A 10000-nucleotide genomic window follows, 5' to 3' on the forward strand; every position below is an offset into this window, starting at 1 on the left:
TAGAGTCCAGGATGATGGGGTGCTTGGCGTCAAAGGGTAGCGAGCTTCGTTTTGTTCTGCCACAAACGCGAAGAAGTCCATTTTCAAAGAAAGGGGACAAACAGAGCAGACGATCTTTCTTTGACAAAGGCCTGTGTTGTTTCATGTCTTTGATGGCGTCTTTGAAGGACTTCTCTTTCGATTTTCTGAAGAGATACATTTGGGTTTCGTAAAAGGCGTCGAGTTCTAGTTTGCCTCTTTGTTTCGATCTGAGATTCTTTATGAACCTAATGACAACAGCCATAGAGCGCATTAACTTCGTCCACTTTGAGAATCTGCTGACGTCGATAATACATTCATCGTTCGATGTTTCCATTGTGACGTTTGTCTCCTCCTTGTTAACCAAGGAGTTCTTCCAATGGCTTTCGGGATCACTTAAGAAAGCTGGAGGTGTTAACCAGAACACATTGATATCACAGGCTGGTATTCCTCGGGAGACATGGTCTGCGGGGTTGAGTTTTCCGCTGATATGCTGCCACTTGGAGACGTCTGTGTTGTTGCGGATCTGTTATAGGATTTGCAATAAAAGTTTTTACCTTGTCTTTGCTTTTGATCCAGGCGAGGACAGCTTCACTGTCGCTCCAAAAGTGTCTTGAGGTAACTGGTATTGTGAGCTGCTTGGAAACAGATTGCATTAGTCTGCATCCTAGCACGGCTGCTTGCAATTCAAGTTTCGGGATACTGATTTGCTTTAGTGGCGCAACTTTAGCTCTAGCTATAACAAACCCAGTTGAAATGGCGTTAACTGACTGAGAACTGATGTATATGAATGCTCTATAAGCCAGCTCTGAGGCATCGCAGAAGCAATGTAACTGGTTTATCGGAGATGGCTCATTCGGAGAAACAAAACATCGTGGCATTGCTATTTCTGGCACATTTAGATATTGCTCTATCCAAGTTTTTATTGCTTTCTGTTTCTCATCTGACAGGAGATCATCCCATGCAAGTCCTTCTTTCCAAATATCCTGCAAGATGATTTTGAGTGTAATCAATAATGGGGCAATGATTCCTAATGGATCGAACAAGCATGCAATTAAGGAAAGGAGCTTTCTGAGTGTGTAGTCCGTTTTGTCTTCCTGAATTTTGGCAAGCTTCTGGTGGAAGAAAGTATCATTAACTGTATTCCAAATTACAACTAAGACACGATGTTTGTCTTTTTCATTGTCACAATGTTCTTTGGGTGTTTTGTTAAGACATTGAACAGAGTTTGAGACAAACTTAGTCCGAAAGAAACCTCCTTTAGAGAGGGTTTGTCGCAAATCTTGAACTGCCGTTTGAGCTTCCTGTTCATTGACAAACGAATGTACAAAGTCATCCATATAGAAACTGCTGAGTATCAAATCTTTTGTTGCGTTGTTTCCGAAGTCTTTCGCTGTTGTTGGAGCACAAATATTGCTGTAGTTGGTGAACATCTGGCTCCGAAGTTGAGTCTCGTGTACTGGAACTATTGTATGGAGTTCTTTGAGGGCCAAAGAAAACGGAGACAAGACTGATCCTCTGTTCGTATGCAAATTTGCATGAACATGGCCTCAATGTCTGCCATTACTGCAACAGGATCCTGGCGGAAGTGGAGTAGTAAGCCGGCCAGGTTGTTGAGAAGGTCGGGATCTGACAGAAGGTTTTTGTTTAGCAATTGCTTCCTAAAAACAGATGCGGCGTTTGCAACACGCCTGACTTTCCCAGGTTTGTTGGGATTTGTGACAGGGTGATGGGAAAGGTGCTTCTCTGGTGCTGGATTTGAGAAAGTAACTGATTTGACATAACCTTTCTCCAATTCTGTTTCCAAAGTTTTCTCATACAATTGCTTCAACTCAAAATCTTTGTTGAGTCGGCGCTGTAGGCTGTCAAGCTGTGCTTTGGCAACCGAATAGTTGTTTTCCAACTTACTGTCCTGTTTCCAAAATAAACCAATTTCATACCTGTCTCCGATATGATGGACTGTATCTTGTAATATTTGAATTGCTCTTTTACTGTGAGTTGAAGTATCTGCAGTTTTTTCAAATTCGGTTCCTGTGCTCTTAATTTTCCAGAAACTGATCGCGCATTAACTGAGATGTCTTTCAGTATCAACAGTTAAATTTGTGAGCGCATGGTCGAAGGCTCTATATCTATGTGATAGAAAGTTTGTTTCCTGCAGGAATGGCTCGGTTTTTCGCTTAATTGGGCCTCTAATTGTCCAACCGAGAAGATTGCATAAAGCAAAGGGGCTTCCTGAGGGTCCTTGAAGGAACTCGCGTTCCAAAATGTACTGGGTATCGTCAACACCTAAAAGTATCTGTATCTTGTTATCACTAAGTTTAGGAAAATGTATATATTGAAGGTGAGGGTAGGACGAACATGCTTCGTTCAAATCGTTCACAGGTGCATCGTTGAAAATCCTATGCATGAACATAGTTTAAACGGAAGAGTGGTTGATCGCTATTGAGCTTTCCAATGACCAAGCGAACAAGATTTGCGTGCATGACTTATTCGTCAAATGCGTGCAACACATTCAGATCAAAGTCTGAAGTTTTTGGAGCCCCTACCTTGTCGGCAGTGGTGTTGAGGACGTATGGAATGGTGCTACCGTTTTCCAGAATGGCATAACAATTATGTCTTGTATTATCATTTCCGAAAAGGGTGACAGGTATCACCTGTAGTTGATTTCTTGTTCTTGGTGGAAAACCAGGATTGTAAACCTGGGTTGGATTGTCATTGATTTTGTCCTGTTGGTCCAATGGTTCACACATTGGGAGATCAATTTCTGTCAAGTTTGTAGATTCGGGTGCTTTTTGTCTGTCTGTTTGGAGAAGGCTGTGGTGTTTGCCATTGCAATGTCGACAGAAAACTTTTGACGTGCAGTTTTTGGCTGCGTGACTGGTACTTAGGCAATTGAAGCACAAAGAGTTCTTCTTTGCTTCGCTATTGCGTCTGCTGACATCGAGACTGAGAAACTGCGGAAACTTGCCAATGTAGTGATACTGTTGATTGTTCTGCTCCTATTTGCTGTTGCATTTCTCATAGGCTGCTTTGAACCAGAGAAAGAAGAGCTTCCTGTTGTGTTGTTGCTGCTGTTCGCCGTCGATTGCTGAGGCTTTGCTTTATCGATGTTTCTATTTGCTGTACTGTTATGTTCAAATTTTTTACTGCTGGGGTTAGAGCTTATACTTCCGCTGAAATTCGGTTTCCAGTTTGTACGATTTTGGTTCTTATTCCGATTGTTGATGGAACTTGAACCCTGTGATTGGTTTTGTTGACTTGAATGGTTGTCAGTGGTTAATGAAATGCGTCTTGTAGTTGTTCAAAGGCTCTGGATTGCCGATCCATCCAATCGGAAAGCTCTGTGAGACCTGAATTTGTCCAGTCGTTGTCAACAACATGTTCGGTCCACTTCAACTTGATTGGGTTTGGTAGTTTATCTCGGGCTATCCTGAGCAAGTACGTGGCATTTAGGTCGGTACTGAAGCCGAGTGAGGCAAACGTTTGAACAACCTTTCTTAACAGCGAAGCGAAAGCTATCAAAACTGCGTGCTCATTCATAGCCGGTCTTTGGAAAGCTTCTGGTTCTTTTGTTAAGGCACCGACAACGTTTTGAGGGTTTCCAAAGCGTATGTTGAGCTCTTGAAGGGTGGAAGAGTAAAAATTTGGGTTGCAAAGAAAGCCGGAGATGCAATCCTTTGCCGGTCCAATGACTAAACTTTGCAAATAGCTCATTCTTTCAGTGTCAGTGATGTCTTCGTTGTTGTGGATGGTCGAAGAAAACATGCTGTTCCATTCGTTCCACTTCAGTGGGTCTCCATCAAACTTCCGAATTCGGATGTCCGGCAGCTTTACTGAGCGGTGAATGTTCCGTTGACGATATGGGTTGGAGTTTTGATTACCGAAGCTTTGGCTGCTTGGGTAACAGGTCCACGAGGGGTTACATTTGAGGGCTCAAAACTACCGTTTGCTAAGTTTGACCAACTGTTTGGGCAATATGCCTGAAATGGGCCGGAATGGCTTGGTGTTGGGAAACGATTGCCGAATGAAATTGGAACAGGTGTGCTATAATCAAGTACATTTTCAAAGAGGCCGGTGTTATTATTGGGCCTGGGAGGGGCGAAAGTATTTTCAACCGGAGGAAAGGTCCCACTAAAAACTGGCAGTTGAGTATTTGAAGCTGTAGACAATTGTGGGAAACAATTGGTTCTATTGGTTGAAGGGGCTGATGTTGGTTGCTTGCTACGTTGTCAGAGTCTGTTTGTTCCAGTGCTGATGGCTGGAGACTATTTTGTACACAAGAACTGATGGCTCCATCAGAGTTTTCTTGCAAAACTCCCATGGCGGACTGCACTTGTCTATGGATAGTAATTGGGTTGGATGTTGATTACTGGTCTTCCAAACTATTGACTTGTTGCTGTCGGGTATCTTGCATACTTTGGACAACTCCCGGAGACTCAGGTGCAGAGGGAATTGGTATTCGATTACTCCGTGATCAAACGGCGCTGCTTGGACGCGTTGGAGTATTTCTGAAGGAAAGTTCATGCTTCTTTACAGTTTGTGCGACTTCTACTTTTAGCTTTGTCGAGCATGCTGCATCGTTGAGAGAGTCTTCAGCGTACACATTTTTCAATTGTGTAAGCTGGTCGACAAGCTCATCTAGCTTGATGTTGTTTTCTTGAATTCATCGTGTGTTACTGACACAACTTCGAGTTCCAGACATGAGTGTATTTGATATTCTAGCTCCTGTTTGAGCTCTTTGACAATGTTTATTTTTCGGTGAAACAATCTAACTGTTCCAACTATTGATGGCTTTCGACCTCCCATTTTCTTTATTGGTCTGACAATCTGAACTTTAGAGGAAGTTGAAAGCTCAAATGGAGTGAATATAGGCCCCTTGGAGGTCACAATGAGTGAATTTTTGACCTTTTAGAGGTCACTTAGAGGTCAGGTGAGATTACTTTTTGACCTTTTAGAGTTCACTGAGAGGTCAAGTGGTTTGACCTATTAGATTTCAAGTAGTTGGATCTATTAGCAGTCAAGTAGATCGACCTATTAGAGGTCAAGTGGTTTGACCTGTTAGAGGTTAAGTGGTTTGACCTTTCAGAGGTCAAGTGGCTTGACATTTTAGAGGTCAAGTGGTTTGACCTATTTGAGGTCAAGTGGTTTGACTTTATAGAGGTCAACTTGTTTGACCTATTAGAGGTCAAGTGTTTTGATCTATTAGAGGTCAAGTGGTCTGACCTATTAGAGGTCATCAGATTTGACCTATTAGAGGTCAACTGAATTGACCTATTAGAGGTCAAGTGGTGTGACCTATTAGAGGTCAACAGATTTGACCTATTAGCGGTCAACTGGTTTGACCTATTAGAAGTCAAGTGGTTCGATCTATAAGAGGTCAAGTGGTTTGATCTATTAGAGGTCAAGTAGTGTGACTGTTTGACCTTTTAGAAGTCAAGGGGGGTGACTATTTGACCTTTTATAGGTCACTTAGAGGTCAAGTAGTTTAACCTTTTGACCTTTTAGAGGTCACTTAGAGGTCAAATTAGCTGACAGTTTGATCTTTTAGCGGTCAAGGAGGGTGACTGTTTGACCTTTTAGAAATCAAGGGGGGTGACTATTTTACCTTTTAGAGGTCACTTAGAGGTCAAGTGGGTTGACTGTTTGACCTTTTAGAGGTCAAGTACGTTTACTTTTTGACCCTTTAGGGGTCACTTAGAGGTCATGTGTGGCGACCGTTTGACAATTTGGAGGTCATTTAGAGGTGAGATAGTGATTTTTGGAAGTCACTTGGGGATCTCTGGAGGAAAAGAGATGACTTTCGTAAGTCACTTGGGGGGTCCCTGGAGGACAGTTGGTGACTTTTGTAGGTCACTTGGTGGGTCGCTGGGGGACAATGGGTACCTTTCCTAGGTCACTTGGGGGTCCCTAGAGGACAGTGGGCAACTTTTGTAGGTCACTTGGGGGGTCGCTGGGGGACAATGAGTGACTTTTGTAGGTCACTTGGAGGGTCGCTGGGGTACAATGGGTGACTTTTGAGGGTCACTTGGGGGGTCCCTGGAGGACAGTGGGTGACTTTTGTAGTTCACTTGGGGGGTCAATGGGGGACAATGGGTGACTTTTGCAGGTCACTTGGGGGGGGGGGTCCCTGGGGGACAATGGGTGACTTTTTTGTGTCACTTGGGGGGTCCTTGGAGGACAATGGGTGACTTTTGTAGGTCACTTGGTGGGTCGCTGGGGGACAATGGGTACCTTTCGTAGGTCACTTGGGGGTCCCTAGAGGACAGTGGGTAACTTTTGTAGGTCACTTGGGGGGTCGCTGGGGGACAATGAGTGACTTTTGTAGGTCACTTGGGGGGTCCCTGGACGACAGTGGGTGAATTTGTAGGTCACTTGGAGGGTCGCTGGGGTACAATGGGTGACTTTTGAGGGTCACTTGCGGGGGTCCCTGGAGGACAGTGGGTGACTTTTGTAGTTCACTTGGGGGGTCAATGGGGGACAATGGGTGACTTTTGCAGGTCACTTGGGGGGGTCCCTGGGGGACAATGGGTGACTTTTTTGTGTCACTTGGGGGGTCCTTGGAGGACAGTGGGTGACTTTTGTAGGTCACTTGGGGGTCCCTGGGGGACAATGGGTGACATTGGTGGGTCACTTGGGGGTTCGCTGGGGGACAATGAGTGACTTTTGTAGGTCACTTGTGGGGTTTCACTGTAGGACAGATGCACTACAGTACTAGTTGTGCTCGCAGAACACTGGAGGCTTTTTGGTGAAGTTTTTGATGACTCAGGTTGGCCTGGGTTGGCTGGCTGGCTGTTGGAGGGCAGTAGTGGGCCTGTACTGCAAGCTGGTTCTGCTGACACAAAACTGGAGGCTGTTGGGTGCAGCTGCTGATGGCTCAGGTTGGCCTGAGTGGGCTGGCTGGCCATTCGAGGGCAGTAGTGAGGGTCTACTGCAAGCTGGTTCTGCTGGCAGAACACTGGAGGCTGTTGGGTGCAGCTGCTGATGGCTCAGGTTGGCCTGAGTGGGCTGGCTGGCGATTGGAAGGCAGTAGTGAGGGTCTACTGCAAGCTGGTTCTGCTGGCAGAACACTGGAGGTTGTTGGGTGCAGCTGCTGATGGCTCAGGTTGGCCTGAGTGGGCTGGCTGGCGATTGGAGGGCAGTAGTGAGGGTCTACTGCAAGCTGGTTCTGCTGGCAGAACACTGGAGACTGTTGGGTGCAGCTGCTGATGGCTCAGGTTGGCCTGAGTTGGCTGGCTGGCGATTGGAGGGCAGTAATGGGGGTCTGCTGCAAGCTGGTTCTGCTGGCACAACACTGGATGCTTCTGAGTGCAGCTGCTGATGGCTCAGGTTGGCCTGAATGGGCTGGCTGGCGATTGCAGGGCAGTAGTGAGGGTCATTTGCAAGCTGGTTCTGATGGCAGAGCACTGGAGGCTGTTGGGTGCAGCTGCTGATGGCTCAGGTTGGCCTGAGTGGGCTGGCTGGCGATTGGAGGGCAGTAGTGAGGGTCTACTGCAAGCTGGTTCTGCTGGCAGAACACTGGAGGCTGTTGGGTACAGCTGCTGATGGCTCAGGTTGGCCTGAGTGGGCTGGCTGGCGATTGGAGGGCAGTAATGAGGGTCTGCTGCAAGCTGGTTCTGCTGGCAGAACACTGGAGGCTGTTGGGTACAGCTGCTGATGGCTCAGGTTGGCCTGAGTGGGCTGGCTGGCGATTGGAGGGCAGTAGTGAGGGTCTACTGCAAGCTGGTTCTGCTGGCAGAACACTGGAGGTTGTTGGGTGCAGCTGCTGATGGCTCAGGTTGGCCTGAGTGGGCTGGCTGGCGATTGGAGGGCAGTAGTGAGGGTCTACTGCAAGCTGGTTCTGCTGGCAGAACACTGGAGACTGTTGGGTGCAGCTGCTGATGGCTCAGGTTGGCCTGAGTTGGCTGGCTGGCGATTGGAGGGCAGTAATGAGGGTCTGCTGCAAGCTGGTTCTGCTGGCACAACACTGGATGCTTCTGAGTGCAGCTGCTGATGGCTCAGGTTGGCCTGAATGGGCTGGCTGGCGATTGCAGGGCAGTAGTGAGGGTCATTTGCAAGCTGGTTCTGATGGCAGAACACTAGAGGCTGTTGGGTGCAGCTGCTGATGACTCAGGTTGGCCTGAGTTGGCTGGCTGGCTGTTGGAGGGAAGTAGTGGGCCTGTACTGCAAGCGGATTCAGCTGGCAGAACACTAGAGGCTGTTGAGTGTAGCTGCTGATGACTCAGGTTGGCCCGAGTCCGCTGGTTGACTGTTGGAGGGCAGTAGTGAAGGTCTACTGCAGGCTGGTTCTGCCGGCAGATTACTGGAGGCTGTTGGGTGCAGCTGACGATGACTCAGGTTGGCTTGAATGGACTGGGTGGCTGTTGGAGGGCAGTAGTGAGGGTCTACTGCAATCTGGTTCTGCTGGCACAACACTTGAGGCTGTTGGGTGCAGCTGCTGATGGCTGAGGTTGGCCTGAATGGGCTGGCTGGCGATTGGAGGGCAGTAGTGAGGGTCTACTGTAAGCTGGTACTGTTGGCTGCAGCTGCTGATGGCTCAGTTTGGCAAAAGTGGGCTGGCTGGCGATTGGAGGGCAGTAGTGAGGGTCTACTGCAAGCTGGTTCTGCTGGCAGAACACTGGAGGCTGTTGGGTGCAGCTGCTGATGGCTCAGGTTGGCCTGAGTGGGCTGGCTGGCGATTGGAGGGCAGTAGTGAGGGTCTACTGCAAGCTGGTTCTGCTGGCAGAACACTGGAGGCTGTTGGTTACAGCTGCTGATGGCTCAGGTTGGCCTGAGTGGGCTGGCTGGCGATTGGAGGGTAGTAGTGAGGGTCTACTGGAAGCTGGTTCTGCTGGCAGAACACTGGAGACTGTTGGGTGCAGCTGCTGATGGCTCAGTTTGGCCTAAGTGGGCTGGCTGGCGGTTGGAGGGCAGTAGTGAGGGTCTACTGCAAGCTGGTTCTGCTGGCAGAACACTGGAGGCTGTTGGGTGCAGCTGCTGATGGCTCAGGTTGGCCTGAGTGGGCTGGCTGGCGATTGGAGGGCAGTAGTGAGGGTCTACTGCAAGCTGGTTCTGCTGGCAGAACACTGGAGGCTGTTGGGTACAGCTGCTGATGGCTCAGGTTGGCCTGAGTGGGCTGGCTGGCGATTGGAGGGCAGTAGTGAGGGTCTACTGGAAGCTGGTTCTGCTGGCAGAACACTGGAGACTGTTGGGTGCAGCTGCTGATGGCTCAGGTTGGCCTGAGTGGGCTAGTTGGCGATTGGAGGGCAGTATTGAGGATCTACTGCAAGCTGGTTCTGCTGACAGAACACTGGAGACTGTTGGGTGCAGCTGCTGATGGCTCAGGTTGGCCTGAGTGGGCTGCCTGGCGATTGGAGGGCAGTAGTGAGGGTCTACTGCAAGCTGGTTCTGCTGGTACAACACTGGAGGCTGTTGGGAGCAGCTGGTGATCGCTCAGCTTGGCCTGAGTGGGCTGGCTGGCGATTGGAAGGCAGTAGTGGGGGTCTACTGCAAGCTGGTTCTGCTGGCAGAACACTGGAGGCTGTTGGGTGCAGCTGTTGATGGCTCAGGTTGGCCTGAGTGGGCTGGCTGGCGATTGGAAGGCAGTAGTGAGGGTCTACTGCAAGCTGGTTCTGCTGGCAGAACACTGGAGGTTGTTGGGTGCAGCTGCTGATGGCTCAGGTTGGCCTGAGTGGGCTGGCTGGCGATTGGAGGGCAGTAGTGAGGGTCTACTGCAAGCTGGTTCTGCTGGCAGAACACTGGAGACTGTTGGGTGCAGCTGCTGATGGCTCAGGTTGGCCTGAGTGGGCTGCCTGGCGATTGGAGGGCAGTAGTGAGGGTCTACTGCAAGCTGGTTCTGCTGGCACAACACTGGAGGCTGTTGGGTGCAGCTGCTGATCGCTCAGCTTGGCCTGAGTTGGCTGGCTGTTGATTGGAGGGCAGTAATGAGGGTCTGCTGCAAGCTGGTTCTGCTGGCAGAACACTGGAGGCTGTTGGGTACAGCTGC

This window comes from Convolutriloba macropyga, unplaced genomic scaffold, assembly GCF_964194025.1.
Source record: "Convolutriloba macropyga unplaced genomic scaffold, txConMacr16.3 SCAFFOLD_1640, whole genome shotgun sequence".
Lineage (NCBI taxonomy): Eukaryota > Metazoa > Xenacoelomorpha > Acoela > Convolutidae > Convolutriloba > Convolutriloba macropyga.